General features: G+C 43.8%; 1 protein-coding gene across 4 annotated transcripts in view; it reads right to left on the reverse strand.

Moving 5' to 3' along the window:
• Positions 1-14177, reverse strand: part of PTPRA (protein tyrosine phosphatase receptor type A) — a 206152-nt gene that overhangs the window by 134613 nt on the left and 57362 nt on the right. The window contains exon 1 of one of the 4 annotated variants that reach the window (XM_074992239.1): positions 7037-7120. The exons of the other annotated variants lie outside the window; for them this stretch is intronic. The gene's annotated coding sequence lies outside the window, so the exon portion shown is untranslated. Of the gene's footprint in view, positions 1-7036; positions 7121-14177 lie in introns of those variants that run through there. 4 annotated transcript variants of the gene reach the window in all.

Below are 14177 nucleotides of genomic sequence, written 5' to 3' on the forward strand. Positions count from 1 at the left end.
CAGTGGGTGCCATTTGCGATTTTCATTCAATGTTTATGTGAGCCAGATAAATTTCCAAGGTAAACAAGCAGACAGCAGTGAGGAAGCAACATGTCAAAAAGTGGCAGCTTACCAGACAAGGTGGTAGTTTTTACACACAGAACATACCTAGCAATTACAAAAATATCTAGCACAATTACTCTGAATGTAAACAGATATCTTTAACCGTGTTCCCCGATTATTCCTGAAGCCCAAATACAGCAGGGCTGCCCACTGGCTAAGGGGTCTCTTTCCCTCATGCATCTGACAAAGCAGGTCTTTGCCCATGAAAGCCTATACTCCAAAATATCTGTTAGACTACTTGTTTTTGCAGTTACAGACTGACATGGTTACCCCCTGATATTTCAGAACGTAATCTGGTGGTAAAAACATTTTCTGAAGTGAACATGGGAATTCCAACCCAATTTTCAAACCTTCCATTTCTCATAAAGGGAAAACCTAGCACTGGCCCAATTTATTTTCTGCTTTGCAGGTCACCTTTAATGGCATCATTTTCTTCTTTTCCCCTATAACTGAGCCCATTACATAAATTCTAGTCCCTCCCCACCCAGAGAACCAGCACTAGAAAAAGCACAGTACTTCACTAAAATGAAGGGGATGAATCAGTAATATAAACTGCACAGCATTTTTTGGTCAAACTCATCTCTGGCACAGCAACTAGTAACAGTACAGTAGGATGCTGTTACTAAGACAACACAACCAGAGTTAAAACTTGCAAAGCCATTATTAAACACAGCTAAATTTCTGCACGACTTCCACTCTAGAAAGAAGTATCGGAGGGGTAGCCGTGTTACTCTGGATCTGTAACAGCAATGAAGGGTCCTGTGGCACCTTACAGACTAACAGAAAAGTTTTGAGCATGAGCTTTCGTGAGCACAGACTCGCTTCATCAGATGCATCTGATGAAGCGAGTCTGTGCTCACGAAAGCTCATGCTCAAAACTTTTCTGTTAGTCTATAAGGTGCCACAGGACCCTTCGCTGCTGTTCTAGAAAGAGTTATCAAAAAGTATGACTTAGCTGACACTTGTGTCCAAATGGCTTTTTTTTTTTTTTTTTTTTTTGAGAAAGAGAAAAGGAAAGACTCAGAGGAACAGAACACAGAATGCATAAAGAACCTGCTTCATAAAGAATAACTATGGTTAATGGCATTGAAAACAGTTCTGCTCACACACTCAATCACAAATGGATATGAGAATCTCTGATAAAGCTATCTGAAAATAATCCAATCACCACCAGCACTACTTAGTGTTTCTCAGACTTCAGTCCTGCAGCATGCCTGCACAACTCCACTAATTAAGTGTGAAGCCCTTGTCGGCCTCCTGCACAGCCACACAGGTGCACACATTAGAGGGAATGTAGGCCCCCACCCCCAGTCTCTCCTCATTCCTGAGCTCTCTCTCCAAATAAACATAAAACACAGACTCATATATTTTACCCACACTTCATCACAAGAATATAATTGTATTAAATGCAACCATCTGTGGCCTATCTACTAGCCTAATGACTGGGTCTTGTCCATCTCTTCTCAGACTTGCCCAAGTCATGGGTCCACCAGCTTCATGACGGAGTCATGAATTTGGTCACAAATTTGGTGAACTTCTCTTTACTTCATATAAAATAGCCTTCAAGGAGTGATGGAGTTTTGATCAATACAGACATATTATAAACCAGGGGTCAGCAACCTTTCCAAGGTGGAGTGCAAAAATTTGACTTTTTGACCTCTACTTACAGTCCCAGTGGCAGTAAGATGGAGAGCTTTACTGGTTAGCTAGTGGTTGGTAGCATCAGCTGGTCTTTTATTAATCCACAGGTGGCACAGTTTTGAGCAAGCTCCCAGCTGCATGGGGGAAGAGGGCGGGCTGAGCTTCCACCTCACATGCCAATGAAAATCAGCTCACGTGCCACTCTTGGCACCTGTGCCAGGGGGATTACTGACCTCTGCTATAGACTTCAACTAGTGATTGAAAGGTGAAAGTCACAATATCCAGGCTACAGCCATGTCATATTTACATTTTTAAGCTTAAGCTCCATGTGAAACATCTGTGCACAGGAATGGAGAACATCCAATTACTGTCAGAAGCTTTAGCAATTTTCAGAAATCCCTGGCTGGAGTTTGTATTTCTTAACTATTTCCTGAAGGGCTGCCTGACTTCCCTGCCCTGGATTTCCAACCTCTGTACAAAGGAGATTGTACAGGAAATCAGAGGCTGCTGAGAAAGCTGAAACCATCAACTGATTAAATAATGCAAATTATATTGCCTGAAACTGCCTGAAGAAAGACTGACAGCAGATTGTTTTGAGTTTAGGAGTCTTGTAATTAGGGTGCTTGGAGTGTGCTTTCATATCATCTCTGAAGAGAGACTGAGGTCTGTGTGGGGACAGAGTATCTTAAAAGCAAACCAAAGATGAAAATAATAGCTGAAAGATTAATCATGGATTATACAACTCATTTTGAGCCTATTAGCCTAAAATTCGTGCGACAAACTGCCAGGATTTCTAGTAGTAAACTGTATTTGGGACCTGAATAAATGGTAGGAATTTTGTGCACTGGGCCCGATCTTGCAAGTTCTAACATATGTGAGAGAGGTGGGTTTAAATCCACAACCTATCTTAATTTGAACCAATTTAAGTGTACATGAGAAGTAAAAACAGGCTTGTTCTGTTCCAGTTTTAAGAGACGGATACCATATAAGAACAGCCATATTAGGTCTGAACAAAGGTCCCTCTAGCCCAGTGGCTCCCAAACTTTTCAGCACTACTCCCCCCTTTTGATTTTTGAGACAACCCTACACTCCCCCCACCTCTTTTTTTACTGCAGGCCAGCCACCCCAACTGCTTGTGAGCTGCCTGTCTGAGCCCCTCCCCGGCTCCAAAGCCAGGCACTGCCAGCCCCTCATCTAACCCCATCTTCCTCCCCCACAACCCACACTATTCACCTTTGCAGGACGCAGCTAGTTCCATGTGGGCCTTTGCCGGCTGCCTGCTTTTTGTAGCAGCTGCACCGGGTTGCCCACCTGAAGTGACAGGGGCTGAGAGACAGACACAACGACCAGCTTTTAGTTCAAGTGGGGGGCAATAACTGGGGGGGGGGGGCTGAGTTGCCTTGCACCTCCCCCCAGAATTTCTTCATGCCCCCCAGGGACATGGGCATGCCCCCCAATTTGGGAAATCATGCTCTAGCCCAGCAGTGGCCAATGCCATGTGCTTCAGAAGAAGCAAACAGAACAGGTAATACAATAATCCGTTACCTGTTGCCCATTCCCAGCTTCTGGCAAACAGAGGCTGGGGATTCTGTCCCTGCCCATCCTACTTAATAGCCATTGATGGACCTATCCTCATTAGCTTAACTTAGTTCCACCACAGTTAGCATTAAGCCAAACCCAGAAGGCTGCAGCTTCCTTAAGAGCCCATCACACCACATATATTACACACACAACCCCTGGAATTCCACAACACTTCTAGGTCATATTTTTCCAAATGAGATATGAGCATTCTGCCATAGCCATCAGCATTTGTGCTGATTGAATGCTGAAGTGTACTGCAGGTTAAAACTAGCGAGACATGTTGGCAGCAGTCTCCCAGGAAGGCTGGACGACACGTGACTGGACAAGGAATAATATTCTGCAGTCATGGGTATTCTGTAACCTTTGATGCATAATGTTATGTCCCAATATATGAATTGGAACAAAACCTGTCAAGGAATGAAAAAAGTGTCTCCCACAGAGATGGGGCTCCACGTGCTACATAGAGTGGTGGGTTTCCAATTTAATCCTCCTCCTCATCTTCCCTCATTATTAAGGATGACAGAGCACTACGGGAACACTACAAACCAGCCAGGAATTATAAGTAGTCTGAGAACCTCAAAGCCACATCTCAGTACAACTTGCATTGGTTTAGTTAACTTGGTGCAAAAAAGCCTCTTTGTGGACTTTTTTTTTTGGTAAAATGACTTATTTTGGTTTAGCTTAGGCCTGTTCCAAAAGAACTTCTCAACAGAGATGGTTTTGGAACAAACTGGTAAATTAAAAGTAGTAAGTCCCCTGAACCAGGTGGCATTCACCTAAGAGTTCTGAAGCTCCTCAAATACAAAATACAGCAAACTCTTTCATATTTGGCATCCTATTATTCAGAATGCTCAAATAACCAGAATTTTAACCCTATGTAAATTTTAGTTATGTTTTCCGTAAGTACAGTATAGGGACAGTAAATACAAATACATACAGCATAAGTTTACAGTGTACAATATTACTGTTAGTAAATAAAGTGTACTCTGCATACATTTTTGCTTCTTAATATCTAATCTTGTTTTTCTTTAGTTTTATGCACTGCTGGTATACCTCTCTATTATCAAGAATATTTGAGTATCTGGCAAACTACCAGTCCCAGGACTGCCGGATATAAAAGAGTTAACTGTACAAGAGCTGAAAGCAGTATATAAAACTTATCAGTTAAATCAAGTCTCTATACCGCAGGACTGTAGGATAGCTAATCTAACACCTTTTTTTTTTTTTTTTTTTTTTAAAAGGCACCAGAGGAAATTATGCACCAGTATGCCTAACTTCACCACCAAACAAGTTGGTTGAAATTACAGTAAAGAACAGAATTATCAGACACAAAGATGAACAAGACACTCTGAAGAAGAATCAACTTTGCTTTAGTAAAAGGAAAGTTATGCCTCATATCTATTAGAGCGCTCTGAGGGAGTTAGAAAAAAATTGGGGCAAGGGTGATAAAGTTTATAGACAGAACTTGGACCTTCTGAGAATAACTGACAATGTCCCTCACCAATGGCTCTGGAGCAAGGAGAGCAATTAGGGCGAGGTTGGCAGCCTGTGGCTCTGAGTGCTGCCACCACTAACTCCACTTGGGGCTCTGGAGGTTGCTGCTGCTTAAACAATGCCCGCAGTTAAAACAGAATGGTTTTTTTTGGTCAAAGTGGAACACTGGAGATGCAGAGCAGTCAGCTCTGGTGGGGGGGAGCCTGCATGCTCCACATGGGAGAAGTCAGCCTTCAGGAAAGCTTGGGGGAGGGGCGGCCGAACCTGCTCTGCCAGAGCTGCACAGCTGTGCTGAGGAGGTGGAGGCGGGGGGAGCAGCAGTGCATGGAGCTTGTTGGCTGAGGCAAGTAAAACTTGAGGATGTAGGGGGCAGGTTTGGGGCTGAGGGGGGTTAAACCTGGAGCTTGGGGGTAGGGAGAGGTTTCGGGGCGAAACAGGTAAAACCTGGAGATGGGAGTAATAACATTCTAACTGGTCCAAATCATTGTATGTGCTGTTCTTGAACTAAGGGTGACAAAAAGTACAGCTTGACATTATTTATTAAGGCCTGTCTCATATTCATATGGATTATGCTCTTGAAGTATTGATTTTGTTGCTGAATTTGAAAAAAATGGCTCATTATTTCAGTTGCAGACCCCAGAGTTAGGGGATAAAGCAGCAAGATTCTCACAGATCAGTAACTTAGACAGGAAACAAGAGGTAGGTAGAAAGAGGCCAGTTTACACAATAGACAGAGGTAGATAGCAGGTCCCCAAGGATCTATACTGGTATCTGTGATGATCAATATATTTATAAAATTATTGAGGAAAGGAATTATCACTAAACTGCAAACAAATGAAAAATCAAATTCAACGCTGAGAAGTGCTTACAAAATAGCATGGAGTCTATACCTCATCTGTATTTACAAAATAACAAAGTCAAAATTAGCTGTTACCACTCAAACATTGAATCATTGTGGATAGCTCTCTGAAAACATCTATCTACTCAATGTGTCATGGCAATCAAAAAAAGCTAACATTAAGATTAGGGCAGAGGAAGATACAATGCAACAGTGAGACTACATAAATTCATGGTCTGCCCAATCCTTGAATGCAGTGTGCAGTCCTCACCTCTCCATCTTAAAAAAGCGACTATGAAAAGTTACAGAGAAGGGCAACAAAAAATTAATATACAGAATAGCTTCCATATAAGGAGAAATTCAAAAAACTGGGATTGTTCATTGTAGAGAAGATATAATGAAATGGGGTGGGGAGCGGGAGAGGCAGAATGGTGTGATGAAACTGAAGTGTTATTTTCCCCTTCACATAACACAATTTGGAATCACCAAATAAAATTGGCAGCATGTTTAAAAACAGAATAAGTGTCATTCTACAGTAGGCACTGCCAGGGGATGTTGGCAATGCCAGAAGTGTAACTGGGCTCAAAAAAATTCAGAAAGCTCTACTGATGTAAATGGTTAACACATCACAGGCAGGGGCTTGCTTCACCCCTGGGGAGTCAATGCAGGTGAGAGTGCTTCAGCTCGGCCTGAGCAGTCCCTGTCAGCAGCAGTCAGGGCAGAGGATGGTGCTGGATGGGCTGCTCCACCCTGGCTGAGCTGGAGCAACCCCCCTGCCACAGACAAGGGCTGCTCTTCCTTTGGTCATGGGGCCTCAGCCTAAGGGTAGGGAGAGGATCTGAATTTTTGGTTGTAAAATCTTTCACCTCTTCCTGAGTTGTGGTATTTACATGCCTTGTGTTTTTAAGCTGGCACAGGAATTTAAGTGTGTGGAAAGAGCCATCTGTTGTGACCCCAAATAGCATCTCACCCTTAAATGGGAAGTCCTGTACCTTGTTCTGTATCTCCTTACGGAATTCTGAGAGGTGTAACCAGAAGGCTCAACACATTTCGACTGCCATGTCGAGGGATCCCATTGCTGTGTCTCTAGAGAGTCTAAGGGGGCGTGGAGAAACCTCCACGAGAGTAGCCTAGAACTGCTCCCTTGTGTCCTCGGGCAATTTATCACTAAAATATGTTAAATCCTCAAACCCATTGAATGTGTACTTCGAGAGGAAAGAAGAACAGTTTGCTATTCTGAACTGTGGGGTGACCGAAGAGTATGCCTGTCTCCCAGATAAATACTGTCTTTTCCACTCCTTGAACTGGGTCTGTTTACCTCTATGGCATACTGCATCCATGACAAGCAAATTGGGTGTGAAGTAAATAAGAATTCCGTACCTTTCACCAGGAGATAGTACTTCTTGTCCTCCCTCTCTGACATAGGGGGTATGGTGGCAAGTGTCTCCCATATTATTTTGGCTGGATCCAGGACAGCCTCATTAATGGCTAGAGCTATCTTGTTCACTGATGAGGTCTGGAGGATGTTTGTGAGCTTGTGTTGGGGCTCTGGCACCTCTACCAGAGATATCTCCAGTGAGCTTGCTAATCTTTGAACTCGTCCTGAAAGGATCTGAAGTCAGCCTCCACCGTGAGAGGAGGGACTATTCACGTTTCCTCCGGTGAGAATGAAGAAGTTCGTGGTGGTAGCCTAGTGTCCTGTTCCTGAGGGTAGTCTATATCTTCATCCTCTTGCTCCTCATACTGGGAATGTACCCAGCAGGAAGGTTGCTAGGCCCCAGGGTTTTGGGCTTCCAGACAGGTTGGACTTGTTCCCTAAATTATGCCAATTGGTCCCAAAAAGGGCATGTGGTAAGCATGGCCATTGGGGGGCATCCATGGAAACAGCTGCCACTTTTGTGGTGGTTGTTTGGGCAAGAAGCATCTGAGGAGTGAGTTCCATCTCCTGCTCAGATAAGAAGTGTAGTGCAGAGCTGTCAAGCATCAAAATGAAGGTAGTTATCAACCTGCTAGAAGTAGCATCAGTATCAAATAGTGGTGTTCCCAGTACAGAGGTGGCAGCCAGGTCTGCATGAGTGGTGGTACCAAACACCAATATCAGGGTGCGTACCATAGATGGCGAAATCAGCCTCAACATGGTGTTCACTGCAGATGAGATGAGGGAACCACACTGTGAGCAGTGTCTGTAGTGGAGGTTTTGGTGCCTTTGGTGCCAAGGATGGGGCATGTTTCTTCAGCTGAGTACCTGCTGCAGGGAGAGGATTAGCAGTTGTCTTCTCCTCTAGGACATGTGTGCCTTCGATGGTCCCAGTGCCTCAGAGGCCACGGCTGATAGTACCAGTACTGATTTCCAGTCAGAAGGAGGCTTCTTTTTCGACCACTCTCTTGAAGATGAAGACTGCAGCTTATGTTCTGTCAGCTGCTCAATTTTGGATGTCCTCTGCTCTGATGCTGTTGCTGGGGACATCTCTGTGGGAGAAGCCCTGGTCGCAGGGTCTGAGGCTGAGCTCAGTGATTTTTTTCCATTAGAATTACCTTTAGTTGTAGGTCTCTTCCTTTCAGTGATATGGTGGAAAGCTTTTTGCAATGTGGGCACTTTGCAGTGCATGAGCGACTTTCCCAGACAACATATGCATAGAGAGTATCTGAGAGTCTGCAGGTTATGAACCTTTTAAACCCTGGTGAGCCTGGAATTCTTATATCTCCTGCTTTTTCTTGTATTGCAAAGAAACTTTTTCAGAGAGGATGAGAATCCAATGAAGGGTAAACAGGGAATGCCTGGGTGCCAACTAGCACTGGCTGACAAAGAAAACTTTGAAGAAAGGAAAAAAAATAAATAAAAATGAGATGGCAAAGGAGCTAGATAACTTGGTTGAAAAATGCTAACAACTAACTTCAAAAAACTAACTAGTCGGAGGAGGAAAAAAAGAGCTGCTGGAGTTCCAAACTCAGCAAATGGCAATGAAGCAAGAAATCAGAGACAGTTGACAGCACGCACGGGTAACAATATGTAAGTAAAGGTACCAAGCCAATAACAGGGCAGAGAAACTTCATGTGGAATACAAAAACAGGGGGTCTGAACTTAAAGTAATTGAATCAACCTAATTACAATAATGTGTATAATAAAAGTACATCAAGTCTGAAGGAAGCTTAGTAGTAACATCCTTCAGTCTACGTAGACTATGGAACACGCCCTTTGTAGTTCCCTTTGGGATCCTCATTTCCAGCATCAGCTGTGACTGAAGACTCACATGAGAGTGACAGTCCTTGCTGCATCTGTTGCATATGTCATGGGTGTCTGGCAGGTCCTTGCTGTGCTTTCTGTGGGCTCGCTTCTCCTTTGCTAGCTGTCTGATCCTCAACTCACCCTTCTGAAGGCCTTTGTATAGCTCCTGCCTCCATCTGCTGCGATCATCTGCCAGCTCCTCCCAGCTGTCTGGCTTGATGTCTACTTCCCCAAGGTCTCTCTTGCAAACATCTTTGTAGCGCAGCTGGGGGCGTCCAGGAGGTCTTTTGACAGAGGCTAGCTCACCATACAGGATGTCTTTCGGGATCCTTTCATCATTCATCCTGTGGACGTGGCTAAGCCAGCAGAGCCGCCGCTGCCTGAGGAGGGTGTGCATCATTGGGATTCCAGCTTGCTCAAGGACAGTAGTGTTGGACACTCTGTCCTTCCACGATATTCCAAGGATGCGCCTGAGGCAGCGCAAGTGGAAGACGTTCAGCCTCTTTTCCTGGTGGGCGTACAGGGTCCAAGTCTCGCTGCCATACAGGAGGGTGCTGAGGATGCAGGCTCTGTAGACTCGCATTTTGGTGTGAGTGTACAGCTTGTTATTCCACACTCTCTCACTGTAGGTCTGGACAGAGTTGTGGCTGCTTTACCGATCCTCCTGTTTAGCTCAGTCTCCAAGGACAGGGTGTCAGTGATGGTGGACCCGAGGTAAACGAACTCGTGGAGGACCTCTAACGTATAGCTGTCAATGCTGATTGATGGAGAAACAGCAACATCCTGAGCAAGTACATTTGTCTTCTTTAGGCTGATGGAGAGCCCAAAGTCCTTGCATGCTTTGGAGAACTGATCCAGCAGCTTCTGAAGCTGGTCTTCTGTGTGTGACACGACAGCAGCGACATCTGCGAACAGCATCTCTCTCATGAGGACTTCCCGCATCTTAGATTTAGCTTTCAGCCTTGCAAGATTAAACAGTTTCCTGGCAAAAAGATGCCCTCTGTTGAAGATCCAAAGGCATGTTTAAGGAGGAGTGCGAAGAAGATCCCGAACAGTGTTGGAGCAAGGATGCATCCTTGTTTGACGCCGCTCCTGATGCTGAAAGGAAGCTTACAACAGTGATTATAAGCATTGCACAATGATATTAACCCCATATGAGGAATTATGAAGATATAGTGATACGCTTCTAGTCTATGAGCAAAAATAAATAGGCTGTCCCCCAAAACAGGAGGTAAGGCAGTTCCGTACCTATCAAATGAAACAAGCAAGGAGTGACCAAACAGCAAGTGTTTAAAAAAGAAAAAACCTTATTTCTGTAAGCTGTCAAGGAGAGAGCTAGGAACTTCCACAGTCCCCAGTCTGGGGGAAAAACTAAAGATTAGGATTATGTTGCAGGCACCCTGCTGGTGGTAACAAAGGCTGGTCAAAGACATAGTGGGGCCTGTCTGACCATAGACAAGCTGCTGGAGTTAGAGCTGCTAAACCAGCACTGTCCGGAGCACAGATATGCGAGATACAACTTGAATGCTAGCTGTGAGTGTCCCATACTACGAGCTACAGCAGCAAAGCATTGTCTGGCACGCTTACTACAGGGGAAGAGGTGACAATCCCTTACTGATATGGGCTGCAGAACCCAAACCCAGAAACACCCAGCACTGTCATCTTTACAGCTTAAGCTTACTTTAGTTTAGTTTTCCGTCAGAGTGGCCAGACAGGAATTTGTAGCTGTTTAAATCCGCTTTTAGTTAAACTGGTGCAATGGTGTAAAGTAACAATGCCAAAGATTACCATTCCCTTTGTGACTGCTCTTGACTGCTACCAAGACTTCTTTAAAACCCATTACCAATGAAAGGGTTAAAGTACATTGCTAGCTTTCTAGAAATCCAACCAGCTATTTTACACGTGAATAATGGGAATTGTCTGCCCATCACCTATTTAAGCTGTTGTCAGCATCATTACAGGTCTTCTTCCCCTCAGTCAGTGGGGCACTGCAGAATTTCTCTATACCGATAAGACAATAAAATACCAGCTAGCTAGCTAAAGAGAGGAAGAGAGAGATACTGCAAATGTCTCTGTATTAACACTGGCTTACAAAAAGCTAAGTACAGACTCATCTGCACTTCTGTAGCTCACTCCTTTATAGCTATTAGTAACAGAGAGAAAGCCCCGCTGGTCTATACACTACCAAAACAAAAAAGCAGTAAAGTAGCAGTTTAAAGATTAACAAAATAATTTATTAGGTGAGCTTTCGTGGGACAGACCCACTTCTTCAGACCATAGCCATACCAGACCAGACTATGGCTATGGTCTGAAGAAGTGGGTCTGTCCCACGAAAGCTCACCTAATAAATTATTTTGTTAGTCTTTAAACTGCTACTTTACTGCTTTGTCATTATAGCTATAACACTGTGTAATCCCCCTAATATAGATGCACTGCATTGGTGGAACTTAGAACCAGTGCAACCTACATTTGTTTGAAATGAGACTAACCACTTTTTTCAGAAATGCAATACTTCTACACTAGACATCTACTCAGGTACAGATGTGCCAATATAGCAACTCTAGTTCAGAAAAACCGTGTAGACTGATTATCCTCATAGCAGATTCTACCACCCTGTAAGATACTATTAACCAATAGTAATGTGCTACTCCTTTTTCCAGCTCCAAAAACACATGCAGAAAAATATAGGATTCTGATAAAGTCCTATTTACTTGGACATCAGAGATCCACTGACACTTTTCAGAAAACCAGGGCATTTACTAATGTCTTTAATTACAGCTTCCTTTCCCATCTCTTGTTGTGGTACATGTCCACCCAGCCGTCATCCTGAACCACAAGAGAGGTTTCCATGACAGTGGTCTTATATAAAAAAATTATGTTGTTTTCAGACCTCACTTTCAAGCCAAAATGGACTTTTAATCATCTTGTTTGACTTAATGTATAACAATCCACGAGTTGAAATTCTATGTATTGAGCTGGATAACTTGGGTTTGAGCAAGATATCATCCAGAAAGGCATTCAGTCTTAATCCAAAGAGCCCAAAACATAGAAAGTCACCATCTCCTTTGGTAGCTTGTTCCACTAGTTAACCTCCCAGTGCACCTTATTCCTAATTTGAGCCTAATTTTAGCTTCCAGACATTGTTTCTTGTTATGCACACTTCAGCAAGATTTAAGAGTCTTCGGGGGCATCTACACTAGGAACTAACTTCAAAGTTAGGCACTACTTCAAAGTAGCCTGAAAAGAGTCTACACACTTCGAAATCCTGGGAATGGAGCAGTGCCCTACCGTGAAGTTTAACTCTGAAGTAGCATGCGTGTAGACACTCAACTTCAAAGTCTGTACTTGGAAGCAAGCAACTTTGAAATTATTTGTGTAGTGTAGACGTGGCCTTTTAGCTCCAAGTATTTGCTGTGCAGGAAGTTACTCCTGCACAAACACACACCTCGCCCCTCAATCTTCTTTCTGATAAGATAAACAGATTGGCCGTGTCTACACTAGCCCCAAACTTCAAAATGGCCACGCAAATGGCCATTTCGAAGTTTACTAATGAAGCACTGAAATGCATATTCAGCGCTTCATTACCATGGGGGCAGCCACGGCGCTTCGAAATTGATGCGGCTCGCCGCCGCGCTGCTCATCCTGACAGGACTCCTTTTCGAAAGGACCCCAGCTACTTCGAAGTCCCCTTATTCCCATCTGCTCATAGGAATAAGGGGGACTTTGAAGTAGCTGGGGTCCTTCCAAATCGGCGCTGCTCATCCTGACGGGACTCCTTTTCGGAAGTGCCGCGGCCGCCCCCATGCTAATGAAGCGCTGAATATGTGTATTCAGCGCTTCATTAGTAAACTTCAAAATGGCCATTTGCGTGACCATTTCGAAGTTTGGGGCTAATGTAGACATAGCCATTGAGTTCTTTAAATTCTCACTCTAAGGCATCTTCTCCAGGCCTTAAAATCATTTGTGTAGCACTTTTCTGTACCCTCTCCAAATTTTTCAACATCGTATTAAAATGTGGATACCAGACTTGGATGCAATATTTCAACAGTGCTCTCACCAATTCCATATACAGGGCAATGTCACTTCACTAGCCCTATACTCATTATTCCCCTATTTATATAGTGAAGAAGTTCATTAACTATTTGCCATAGGTTAGCCCTGGCAGCTCATGTTATGGTACTTGTTTGCTATGATCCCTAAATCTTTCTTCTGAGCCTTTTTTTGTAAGGCTGCTCATCTCCTTATTTCAAAATGTTTTACAAAAAGATAAGTAAAATCATTTGCATCTGAAATACAGGTAAAACACATGGGGTCCCTGAAGGTCACAAGAGGTGATGTGGCACTAGGACTCAAAACTCTACCACCTTCCTGTTTTCTACCCTGTCCTTTGGGCCACACTGTTAGACAACATATGGAAAGTTTTAGGGGTGGAATGCATAATGTTATTAGGTGGGGAAGACAACATATCCACCCATGCATGTGCACACAGAAAATGAGGACAGCATTCTGACCGGGACTGCAGAATTTTTCTGTATTGTGCTCTTGGGTATGTCTACTATCACACCATCCAATAAAGAAGCAAATTTGTCCTTGCTGATTGAATGATGATTAGCCAGTTGCTGCCCCAAGCCTGGCTGTCAGTCTCATTAAAGCCTTTCAAGGAGATGCTTTTAATGAGGAAATGTAGCCAATCTCTGTCTCCCCATCAGGAGAACACTTCATGTTCATTCATTAAATTGTGACTCTGATCTCTGCAAGCCTCTTAAGTGGCCTAACTATTCCACTAGCTAGATACACGATACCTCAGTGGATGGCTCTTTAAAGAATCATTTTTGTTAATGTGTCAAGCTCATCTGCTTCATCAGCTGCAATAGGTAGAGAAAAATGGTAAGACAGCTTTAAAACGCTAACCTAAAAACCATGAGACAGAGGAGTGCTCTTATGAACAGCCTATGTTTCACAAGGCCCAGTTTAACATCAGGGGAAGCAACACAGGGCGTGGCTACACTAGGAACTATCTTGGAAGTTAGGCATTACATTGAAGTAGCCAGCAGAGACTCTACACACTATCCCCACCCTTGCTCTGGCTTATTTATACCTGGCCCTGCAGATTTCCAAGACCAGCATCTCATGAAGCGAGTCTGTGCTCACGAAAGCTGATGCTCAGAACTTTTCTGTTAGTCTATAAGGTGTCACAGGACCCGTCGTTGCTGTTACAGATCCAGACTAACAGCTACCCCTCTGATACTACACACCATTGTTCCTTAATTCGAAGTTAACTTTGAAGCAGGGAGC

The sequence above is a fragment of the Carettochelys insculpta genome, chromosome 4 (assembly GCF_033958435.1).
Source record: "Carettochelys insculpta isolate YL-2023 chromosome 4, ASM3395843v1, whole genome shotgun sequence".
Lineage (NCBI taxonomy): Eukaryota > Metazoa > Chordata > Testudines > Carettochelyidae > Carettochelys > Carettochelys insculpta.